Here is a 12689-nt window from a genome sequence, read left to right on the forward strand (position 1 = left end):
AAAAAAAACATGTACAAAATCATTAAATATGTGGATTCGTGGCATATTACATACATTGACATTTACATTTCCAAGTCTGATACATAAGTAAAACAGATAATAGTTAATCACATCACATATTGCACACAGTTATATTCCTGTGTTTGAATTTGTTTTATTTTTGAAAGGCATATATGTTATATAAAATATGGTAAACCTAGCAAGACGCTAGAACAAAATGAAAGTTACATGTATGTGGTTTTGTCTTTTGCGTCTTAATATAGTATGGTAAACTATATAATACACTATTTACAAATATATAGCGTATGTTATAAGAAGACGATACACAAGAAGTAAAAAAGTTAATTCTTTCTATGAGTTTGTAACTAATAGTGGCGGAGCCAGAAACTTTTTCCTATAGGTTTGGAATTTTTGATGCTTGATTTTTTTTCCAGTGTCAAAGTTTTCGCTCTTGAATGGGTCGGGTCGGGTTGGGTTGATCATTCAATTAGATAAATAAGATGCAATATCACTATCATAACAAAAACATCGTTAACATTTAATAAAATACAAAGTTATTAAACATAAAGATATTGCATATTATAATTTTTCTTTACGTGTTTTCATGTTTTGAAAAATATCTTCAATCACGACTTTGAAAAAGAATTCATTCTCAATACAACAAATACAAGCATCATTTATATAATCGTCACCAAAATGATTATGCAAATCTGATTTCACATGCTTTATTAAAGAAAAACACTTATCAAACGATAGAGCAACATGTATTGGTTGTTGGCGATGGTTGAAACTTTGAGGCGAACAACGAAGAAAAAAGTTGATCGGTTGTTGAGTCGATGACCGATGTTTTTATTTGTTTATTAACTAAACTTTTTATAATCAATGGGTTCAAATATACTTTTTTTAAAACGATAATGGGCTAGCTCGCTGAAAAAGAATGGCTTCGTTCGTTAATTCAACACTATTAGTTATATATAAAACCAAAAAAGGACCGGGTTCGGCCAAACCCGGTGGTGAAAGTGTGGCTCTGCGGTTGTATGGTCAATACCATTAATGGTCATAATGATTATGATTATTATTTAGTTTCAATTATGCACTAATGGTCATTAGATGAATATTATTATTCTTTAATATTCTTTAATGGTCATAACTCTGAATTGATTATATGGTTATGACTCTTGGTTATAAATATTATGACCATTCTTTAGTCAAGACACACCAACCAAAACCACAATTCATCTTCTTCCTTTCTACTACGGCAATATTATTTCGCTTTCGTTTTCAGGCAACTAATCGAGTCCGGCAGAGCACCGTTTCTGTTTCGAACCGGAGTACCCTGGGAACAAACCACGAATCTCTTTAAGGGAATTGTGTTAAACACAAGCCCGGTTTACTGTGCCGATTGTTTCTTTATTTCTGCTTATTATTAATACAAGATTTCCAACACTAAGCTCTCGGGTTTTATTATTATTTTATTAATATATAAAAGACATTCCTTATTTCTTTATCGATTAACCACTCGTACTTTATATTATGGCTCCAAATTTACATAATACTAAATTGTTATGCAGAAAAATTATCTTCTAAAAATAATTTTCAACTATATATACGTAATAAGTTGTGAAGTAGTAGTAGTAGTACAGACTACCTCTTATAAAAATGGTACAAACCTTAGATCGTCCGAGTGTTCGTTAAAAAAATAAAACTTTGGGGTTTGGATCGCTCAATTTGACTATTCGGGTACAAGGCCCAATCTTAATGGTGATTGGCCCATATGACAAAGTGTCCAATGCCTTTTATTCTGGATCCAGTCTTTTTTTGGGAAAAAAAAGAAAAGAAAAAAGAAATCGCTCTTTTGAACAAACGAGAGCTATATACTTTAAAGAGTAAAGTGCCATTTTAGTCCTTGTGGTTTGACAAATAATGCGAATTTAATCCAAAAAGTTTATTTTTGCATATGGACCCTTCACGTTTCTCAGTTCTTGCCAATTACATCCAAATCACTAATCCCATTAAATTTTATCGTTAAGTCAGGGTAGACATGTCTTTTCACTATTTCTTTATTATAATACTTATTTCAGTGAACTGCGGTTTTCTTCCTTGTGCTTTGTCCAAATCTGCAGTTTTAGTCCAATAGTTTTAAGTTTGCAATTTTTTTTCCTATGGTTTCATTTCAATTGCAATTAAACTCGAATTCCCTAATCTCGTTAAGTTTGGTTGTTAAACCCATCAGCGTGCCCTTCACGTGAGAGGCAATTTTGTTCCTTATTTATTTCCCTTTTTCCCCAAATACATCCCAGCCCTCACGTGAGGGGGTTGCGAATTAGGGCTGAGGTTTATTTGAAGAGAAAAAAGACGAAATTGAACATCGCATGAGGGGCACACAAATGGATTAACGACAAGACTTAACAAGGCTAATAAATTCGGGTTTAATTGCAAGTGAAATGAAACCATAAGGAAGAAAATTGCAAATTTGAAACTACCGGACCAAAACTGCAGATTTTGATAAACCAAGGGGACGAAAATCGCAGTTTACTTAAATAAGTTTTATAATAAAGAAATAGTGAAAAGACATGTCTACCCCTGACTTAACAATAAAATTTAACGGGGTTAGTGATTTGGATGTAATTGGTAGGAACTGGGAAACGTGAAGGGTCCATATGCAAAAAATATACTTTTTGGACTAAATTCGCATTATTTGTCAAATCACAAGGACTAAAATGGCACTTTACTCTACTTTTTAAAAGTTGAAAGCGCGTAGTCACCTAGATAGCAAGTAAATAAAGTGTTAAATTTTATAATTATGTCTATAAGAGCATCTCCAGAGTTTCTTGTTGGTTTTTCTTCCTAACTCTTGAATAGGCGAACTTGGTGTGTAGATTTTGTATTGTGGAAGAAATTAGTGTTTTTAATTGAAGTTCAGAACCTTATATAGCGGTTTGTAGAGATTGCGCGCTGAAAATGATCTAAGATGGAGATACGAGGGAATGTGAACTAAAAGACTTCGCTCTACTATGGAATAAACAAAATAATAAAAAAAAATCTGTAAATATAAAGAAGTGTGATGCCGGAACGGAAGCATTCAAATGACTCATGACACTTTAGTTAATTAAAGACCGATAAACCGAACAATAGATTTCAAGAACAATGTTCTTATCTTCACGTTCAATATAAAAAAACTATATACACAATAAGCCATTGATCTTAACTTATAGAGTTATAGGTGAGAAACATAGTTAAACTAGGAAACCAAATAAGATAAAAATAGGAAAATCAAATAAATATAAAAATAAAATATATCTAAGATAATTCTGCATAATACTCCCCGTCTTAAAAAAAAAGAAAACTCGTCCTCGAGTTTCGTTTCGGATCAAAGCCACCCAGATGGAAAGAACAACCCAATTTTGAATTATTATCATCGCCAGCCTAAAAACCTGAACTTCATGTGTTGTGTCGTTCGACTTTGGACCAATACCATCTGGATCAAACAAAACCTCAAAAAACCTAACATGAACTTCATGTGTTGTGTCGTTTGACTTTGGACCAATACCCCTGGATCAAACAGAACCTCAAAAAACCTAACATGAACTTCATGTGTCGTGTTGCTCAACTTTCGACCAGTATCACCTAGATCGAAAGGAACATCAACCTACTCCTTATTTATTGACACCATGATACGCCCAAACCGTTCTACTTCACAGGTCGTCTTACACGACTCTAAAGTTGTACATGGACCTATTGGGTTGTGGGGTCTCTCTACAATCCACACCCTTCTCTATGTCTTCGGAAAAGACTCGTCCTCGAGTCTTGAGAAAATCAAAAGTATGAGTGACAACCCAAAATAAAAGATCGGCTCCTTTGTTCGTTTTACCGGACTTGCATTTATTATTGAACTTAAGTAAACTTGAAAACTTCAAGGCAAGCCACCATATTCAAAAGGAATATTAACTCGTCTAAACGGACCCCGGTGACATAAGATCAGTGACAACCCAAAATAAAAGATCTGCTCCTTCCACCATCATCACCACTGTTAAATCCGACTACTAGCTAGAAAGTGACTTGGGCCTTTACCACAACCATGGTATCAACAGTTCGGTGGTGCTGCTAAACATGCGGCGACGGTGGCTTCTAAACGGACCAAGTGGCATAAGAGGACTAAAAAGTATTGCTCCAATGAAGATGACAACTCTGGTGTGAAGACGTTTGATAGCGTGGCGGCTACAGTTCCGCTGCTGTGTTTCATGATTTCTGGCGAAGATGAACAGACGTGGTGTCATAGTCGTCACCTCCTACCCTAGATTCGATCGACAGGTTCCAGACTCCAGAGGGTATCGATAAGGCTGTAAACAGACCGAACCGAACCGGACGGGACCTTGTCTGTGTCCGTCCATTAAGATTTTGTAAGACAAACAAACGGTACACGAACTTTCTAATGAACAAAAATTCGTGTCCATTCATTGTGAAATTGAGTTTGTCCATGTTAATTTGTTAGAATAAATAATCATAAATTCACACAAATTCACTTACAAATTTATCAGTAGTGTTTTGAAAATTTCCACAAAACTTCAAGGAAATACATGTGGGGACATGAGTTAAAGATAGGAAACAAACAATTCTCACTTTTATTGAGCGTTTGATTATGACCAGAAGAAAGATGAAATAGCATTTAAAATTTTTAAGGAAAACAATAATAAAAAAATTAGCATTTAATCAATTATTTTCTTCTTTTCCACATATATTATTATCTCTTGCTTATACATGCAAATGAGTTAGTGATGGAGCGATAAGAAAGAAATTTGATGTTTTATATGATGACCCAAGTCTGATTCATACCCCAACATCTACACTTAAAGGGTGATGATGGGAGACTATATGAGTAGGTGGTTTTCACTAGTTGGATACTTGAGATGAACGAGTTTTATCTTATCGTATTGTCTTGTCTTCGAGCGAGTGTTCACGTGCGTTGACCTTAGGTGAGAGTTTTTTCCCGAGTGAAAGACGAGTGTATCTTGACGTGATGAATTTAACCAACAACCCATTTGAAAGATTATCTGCCCGTTCAAAAATAAGAAAGAATCGCTTGCTTATATATATAGCTCTATTATTATTTCTTTATGAAACCACCTTTCATTATCTAGGCCTCCCTCTCTCCACCAACCATCGTTGACTCCTTCCACTCTCCGGTCAACTAACGTCTTGCTCCGCCACCACCGTCGTCGTCACAAGGTGAGACTGATCTCTCTCCTTCCATGAATGCCCTGTTCTTGATGTCAAATCATTTCACAATACGTTTATAACTTTCTGTTGAACAGTACGTACTTAAAACTAGTCGGCTTTCTAAGACATTCTATTAGTGTTTTACCCTCTTTGCCGGTATGGTATTAGCATCCTTGTAATTCCAGTTTCCAAACAAGTTTTAACCTATACATTGAGTTTTTATTTTATTTTATTTTATTTTTTTAAAGTTTTATAAATAAATCTAAGAAAGATACAAAGAACTTTACACAAGTGGGCAAATAATTCTCATGTGGACCCTTGGAATGATAGTGACTTTGAATTAATCTTATAATGTGATGTTGTTAGCCATAATAATAATAATAATAATATCATGTTCAAGTCATCTGGGTAACCACAAGAATCTTTATTTTAATTTTCATACAGATTCTTCCAAACACAGCAATGGCCTCTTCATCGTCGTCTTCTTACTCTGCATCTGCCTCTTCTTCTCGATTGTGTAAATACGATGTGTTTCTTAGTTTTAGAGGAGAAGATACCCGCAGGACATTTGTAGATCATCTTTATTCGACTCTTGAGCAACACCTAGTCAATGTTTACAAGGACGACAAAGCGCTTCCCCGAGGCGAATCCATCAGTGAATCATTGTTTGAGGCTATTGAAGAATCACTTATTGCTGTAATAATATTCTCCAAAAACTATGCTGATTCTTCATGGTGTTTGGAAGAACTTGCACACATTATGAAATGTAGGGATGAGAGAGAGCTAATTGTTATACCCATATTTTATGATGTGGAACCCACAGACATGAGAAATTGGAAATGGAAATTTGGAGAAGCGTTTGCCAAACAAGAGGCGAAGAATGTCACCAAAGCTGAAATATGGAGAAAAGCGCTTGTTAATGTGAGTAACATCGCTGGATGGGAGCCCAAGAGCACCGCTGATGGGTAACTTTTTTATATGTAGTCTATGTGAGTAGTTAATACATTAGTTTACAACGCATGTGCAAACGAGCCAAGTTAGTTCTTTGTCTGATCCTTTAAATTAAAAGTAAATAGTATCAGTCCACTTGATTTAAAGTTTTTGTAATCGGATAAATCTCAAACTCTTTGGCTAGACTCATTTGTGAGACAAGCCTAAACAAGCCAAAGTGGTGTTCAACCTCTACTCGTAAAGCTATGATGACTTTAACCTTTTTTAGATTTGGAATCTTATTAATGGACGTGTTGGTCAAATATCACTAAAAGAAACACTATTTTATATTGTGTTGTGTGCATATATAGATATTCTAATTAAGCTAACCTTCGCTAAGGCTATATGCTTGCTATCCCTATTACTTGTATAATATATGTAGACTTGAAAGGTTATCCATTTAGATGAATTGGTTTGGTCACTTCAATATATTGGTGGATCCATCTAAGTTCTTTTTTTAAAATTTATTTATTTATTTATTTATTTATTTATTTACATGACTCAGATACAATATTTATCCACGTATATATATATTTCAAATATGCAGGCATGAAGCACAATTCATCAAAATAATTGTTGATACAATTTTGGATAGATTGTTTGCATTTAAATCAAGTATTGATGAAGATCTTGTTGGAATGAGGGCTCGCTTCCAAGAACTGGAACCAATATTAGACATTAGGTCAGGTGGTGTACGCATGGTTGGGTTATGGGGGATTGGGGGTAGCGGTAAGACTACTCTTGCGTATTCTCTATATAAGAAAATCTCAAATCATTTTCATGGTCACTGCATCATAGAGAATGTTAGAGAGAAATCAAGTGAAGATGGTTTAGGAAAACTGCAAGAGAATATCTTGGAAGATCTTTTCAAGAAAAGAAAACATACGAAGTGTTAGAGAAGGAAGGGACAAGATAAAAATAATGGCACGTAATAGAAAAGTGTTGTTACTTCTTGATGATGTCGATACAGTTGATCAACTAGAGGCGCTAGCCGGAAGTCGTAATTGGTTTGGTAGTGGGAGTAGAATAATAATCACAACTAGAGATGAACATTTGCTACTAACCCATAAGGTAATCCACAATCACATCTATCATGTGACATTATTATCAGAGGATGAGGCCATCCAGCTCTTTAAAAGGCATGCTTACAATGAGGAAGAACCATTAGAAGATTATGGTACACTTTCATTAGATGTGGTTTCTTATGCTTCTGGGCTCCCATTGGCAATTAAGGTTTTAGGTTCTTTTCTATACGACAAAAATAAGGATGAGTGGATAAGTGCCTTGGACAAGTTAAAATACAGCCCAAATCTCAAGGTTATGGATATACTCAAAATTAGTTATGATGGACTTGACACTTACCATAGAGAGTTATTTTTGGATATTGCATGTTTTTGGAGATTTAAAAACCTGGATAAGACAATGGAGATACTTGAAGCTTGTGGTTATCACCCGAAAATAGGGATAAAAGTGTTGAGACAAAAAGCTCTCATTACAATTGTGTATAAGGAAATCTTTGGTGAAGTGTTTGATATGCATGATCTAGTTCAAGAACTGGGACACTATATTGTTAGAGGGAAACATCCTAAGAATCCTGATAAACATAGCAGGCTTTGGAAACATGAAGAAATCGAAGAAATGTGTTTACGGGGTCCATCAACGGTAAATGTTAAGCTTTTAACAATATACCATATATTATTTAGGTAATGATAGCTAACCAATGCATTGTTTTATGATTTATTGCAGGAAAATGACAAGATTGAAGCCATACAATGCAGTTATGCTAATCATGATCTTTCATCACGCTTTTATAAGATTGTTTAAACATGAAGAAACTAAGGTTGCTTAGCATCTCGTTGACGCCGGGCTTGCCGTTGTCTGATGACAAGTATCATGAAGAGCCTACTTTTTTTTCAAATGAGTTGTTGTATATGGATTGGAAAGCGTATCCCTCAAGAAGTCCATTCCCTGACAATTTTCAACCAACAAAGCTTGTTGTTCTAATACTGTCGCTTAGCAAGCAAAAAGAACTTTGGAAGGGTTGCAAGGTATATTCCTTTGATCCAAAATAGTATAGTAAATTTTAAACATAATTTACAACTTAAGCCTATCTTAAGATGAATGGTCATTTTAGAGAATTTAAATGCCTCGGCTGAGCGAAATAAAAATGGTCATAAGCTTTAACGAATAACGAATTATATAAGCTTACTATAAACGACGATTAATGTTATAACAATAAACATAGCAAAAAATATAGTTAATTTAATATAAACTTATTCTTTTAAAATTGTTTGAGAATTTTAGAAATGGTATGTTATTGAAAAAGTTACTTAAGTTAAGGGTGAAGTATAATTAAAACAAAAGAGGTAAGTATGTAAATAATAGATTTAGTTATGAAATAAAGAAGAGCAAATGTTATTTTTATCATTCCTTAAAAGTTGATTCTGTAGTCATCCCTACCTCCCTCTCAACTTTCCGACGTAAGTTTTCTTGTGAGCTTATTTTTCAAGCGAGTTTTAAACACCAAAATTAACGACCAAATCAACCAACTGATGGTGTCGTTTGACTTATGATATGGTTGCCTGGTTTTTATTCTTTCAGAACTCTTAAAAAGTTAAGAACTTTGAGAACTTTCAACAACCAAACATTTTTTTATTAACATTAGTTATGAGTAATTTTATAATATTTATATAATAAATTTTTGATTACATATATAAGTCAAAGTTTACACATGTGTAAAATTTATGTAATAACAAATTTACATATGTGTAAAAACTAACTTTCATAATTGTGATCATAAACATAGATATAAAAGTGATAAAACTACACTCGAATATATTAGCATACAAAAATTTTACAAAAAACGTTAGTTATTAAGAGTTTCTTAAAGTTCTTAAATAATTTAAGAATTCTGTAATAATATTTATCATTATACACACACGCGCGCACACACACACACACATATATATATATATCTCTATATAGGGTGGTATCTAAAGAGAACTAAAGAATTAATAAAGAATTATTTTTAATTTTTTTAAAAATTATTTTGTACCTTTTTTTTCTTTCATCCTTCTAATAAGTTAATATTGTTCCTAGATAAAAAAAACCGTAAACGCAATGCATATGTGCAATAGTGTGTATTACATATATAAAATAGTGTTTTATTACATATAATACAATACAATTGCATTATACAACACACACTATTGAATATACAAATATAACACTATTGCATGTATGTAATACACACTATTGCATATATGTAATACAACACCAATGCACATATGCACTATATTGATTTTTTTGTTTACATATAATATAACACTATTGCATGTATACTATACGAACAATTACATATAAGCCATTCAACACTATTGCGCATATAAAATACACACTATTACGCATGTAAAATGTATGCAATAAGAAAAAAAGTCGATGTATTGCACGCATACTATATAAACAATTGCATAACGAGTTTTTTTTTTATATTTTTTTGGTGAATAATAACAGCATATAACAAGGACGAAAGAAAAAAATTTAAAATATTTTTTTTCAATTATATTAAAATATTTCTTTATTAGTGCTTTAGTTCTCTTTCTAAGAAGTTTGTTCTTGATCCTCTCCCTATATATATTATAAGTTTTGGCCCCTAAAAATCATGTGATTAAGCCGACGATTCAGCTCACACACCCTCCGGCCGACCTGTTTAAGACAATCAGTTATGCACCTTAATCTTTACCTTTATTTCATTCTCACCACAATTGTTAAATATTGGCAGCATACAAATAAGCCACTGAAGACTTTTTTTCTAATTAGTTTTGCTCATCTTGAGAAAAAAAAAACATTATATACTAACTAGTATATGATGTAAGTTATTTATTAAATTCTACTATATATCTCAAATCTCATTGTCCAAGTATAATTAAGATGTAAATAATTTCGGTGTCCAAGTATAAGATGTAAGTTATTTATTAGTCTATTTGTCATAAATTCTAATATTAACTTTTTTATACTTGCTAGCGTCTACTAAATTTGAAAGTGCTTGAACTACATGGCATGAAGGAGTTACTCAACACACCAGATTTTAATGGACTCCCATGTCTTCAAAAGTTGAGTCTCGTGAACTGTCGTGAGTTACAAGATATTCACCCATCACTTGGAAATCATTCAAATGTTGAATACGTGTGTATATCGCAATGTCCTAAACTTAAAATGTTTCCGGCAATTGTCCACATGGAAAACCTCAAGACTCTAAAAATAAGTGATTGCAAGTTGAAAGATGGAGAAATCCCATCCGGTATTGGTGAGTTATCCAACTTACAAGAGCTAGATCTAAGTGGTAATGGATTTTCACTATTACATTACAGCATCTCGCAACTTACTCGTCTTAAAGTCCTAAAGCTGTTGGGGTGCTATAAGCTTATTGAATTGCCTGAGCTCCCATCAAGTTTAGCTATTCTTAATGCAAATTATTGCCCGTCACTTACAATCATTGGAGATTGTCACATAAATTGTAAATGGTTATGTCTAGTCTCACTTGTGTATTCTAGGACCTTAAATGGTTGTGGGAGATTACTACAATCAATGCTTGAGGTATGTGTCTCACATATATGCAGGGAAATGCTAATTAGAATTTAACGAATTTATGAGTGGATATTAATGGTAGTTAGAATTTAATGAATTTGTTTTAATCAATTAGGGAAACGCTATTGAAAATGGTTCGGTGGTTCTCGTACATCCAGGCCTTGAGATTGCAAAGGAGTTTACACCATGTGTACTTAAAGGGAGTATATATACATTGCAACTTCCAGAGACGAGCTGGTGCGATGACTTTTCGGGTGTCTTAATTTGTGTAGTTTCCAGAGCTACCTTAATTATTGAACACTCTTTAACTATAAAGCAAGTTTCGAGTTATACTGATTCCGAAGATGATAGTAAGAAATCGATGGATTTGGATTCCGAAGATAATGTGTCTTGGTGGAAGAGTGAGTGTTATAGGTATATGACATTGGTGTGGTATGTTCCATTTGGTTCATTGAAACACACTGCTTGGTGGGATCAAGTTCAAACATACAAATATCTTCAGTTTAACATTCAAGATAAGTGGATGCCGGATGACAAAAACATACAAACATATGACATGGCCATGGGTGCGGTATGTCCCATCGACGATCCCTCCTATTTTGGTTTTGGAGTTAAACTCGTAGCGAAGAAAAGTGGAAGTGGGGTGAAAGAAACATCAAGAAATTCTTCTTCTACTGCTCATAATTATACGCCTAACATCCTGATTGAGCAAGATTCAACATCTGCTTTAACGATCTCCTTAGAAGATTTTTCTGATAGGATATGATTTTATTAATCGAAATATAGAGGGAGAAAGTTGAATTTAATTGCTAATGCAAGAATGGAGACCGTCTTCTATATCTTTTTGAAGTTTATCTTTTATTTTAAAAACACCTACCCATTCACCATTTTTATCTTTACCATACTCACAAACACTTGTTTTATTATATTTCTTGTTTTTATACACACAATAATTTGATGTTGATGATGAATAGTAGCTTTTCGTCTGCTGCTATAGCTTCTATGATTATTTATCATGAAAAAAAAAAAAGAAATTTTAAATTTTAAAGATGAAGAATAGTTTGATGAATGGACTGGGAATGCTAAGTGATGGGTGACTTGCTTTTCGCATTTTGTATATTAATTCATTAAACTAGATATACGCCGGGGCAGAGCTGTTTTGTTTTCTGAAACATACACACTTGCGGGAAATGAAAACATAATGTTGTCTTCTTAAGCTGGCTGTTTAATTACAAAAGCATTTGTGATAGTCTTAAGAGTAGCATTTTACATTATCAGAATCCAGACATTATACCAATTGGCAACGTTCAGATAAAAGTAATTTTGCGCATAACACTCAATAGAATAAGTCAAATGGAAACGTTTTTTTTTTTTCGAGTAGCTGTCAGCTGTCATAAACCGAAACCGTAATCGAAATCTTCGGGCATCTGAAAACCATAAACGACCGGTTTCGGTGAATCAATTATTGATCGAAATTCGTTTTGGTCCAGTTAACCGCTAAACAAAAACTATGTCTCACTTGTTTCATCCAGTAACATATCATAGGCATAGGAAGCTGTGTGCATAAACTCTGGTAAAAAAATTTATTCCTTTATTATAGTTAGTGGAACAATACATTATTATAATTTAAAAAATCCAATTGGAAATTAAAAATATCCAGATGACAATAAAATAAAGTCAAACTTAAAAGTTGTTTCTGATTCTGCCTGAAGACAAATTGGACAAAGAAAGGCAATGGTTAGACCGATTCTGCGTTAAACGCATAAGTATATGGAGGACCCACACAACTTGTTTGTACCTAAAGCCAGAACACCACTACTATTGTTGACTGTCTCATCAAGACCTCCTGAATCAGAGGCGTTTGTTGAATGCATATCAGAAACTAGAGGTGCACG

General features: G+C 33.5%; 2 pseudogenes across 2 annotated transcripts in view; both read left to right on the forward strand.

Annotated features, from left to right (window-relative positions):
- Positions 1–5149: 5149 nt before the first annotated feature.
- Positions 5150–12689, forward strand: part of LOC143582905 (disease resistance protein Roq1-like) — a 59673-nt pseudogene continuing 52133 nt past the window's right edge. Inside the window, exon 1 of the transcript XR_013144062.1 lies at positions 5150–5226. The product of XR_013144062.1 is annotated as a disease resistance protein Roq1-like (transcript). The remainder of the gene's footprint in view (positions 5227–12689) is intronic.
- On the forward strand, positions 5651–11638 carry LOC143582914 (disease resistance protein Roq1-like; annotated as a pseudogene). Its single transcript, XR_013144063.1, has 5 exons — positions 5651–6182; positions 6755–7869; positions 7954–8255; positions 10231–10803; positions 10910–11638. The product of XR_013144063.1 is annotated as a disease resistance protein Roq1-like (transcript).

Source organism: Bidens hawaiensis, unplaced genomic scaffold (assembly GCF_021521415.1).
Source record: "Bidens hawaiensis isolate Kalapana, Puna unplaced genomic scaffold, B.hawaiensis_p1.1 tig00001511_1, whole genome shotgun sequence".
Taxonomy (NCBI): Eukaryota; Viridiplantae; Streptophyta; class Magnoliopsida; order Asterales; family Asteraceae; genus Bidens; species Bidens hawaiensis.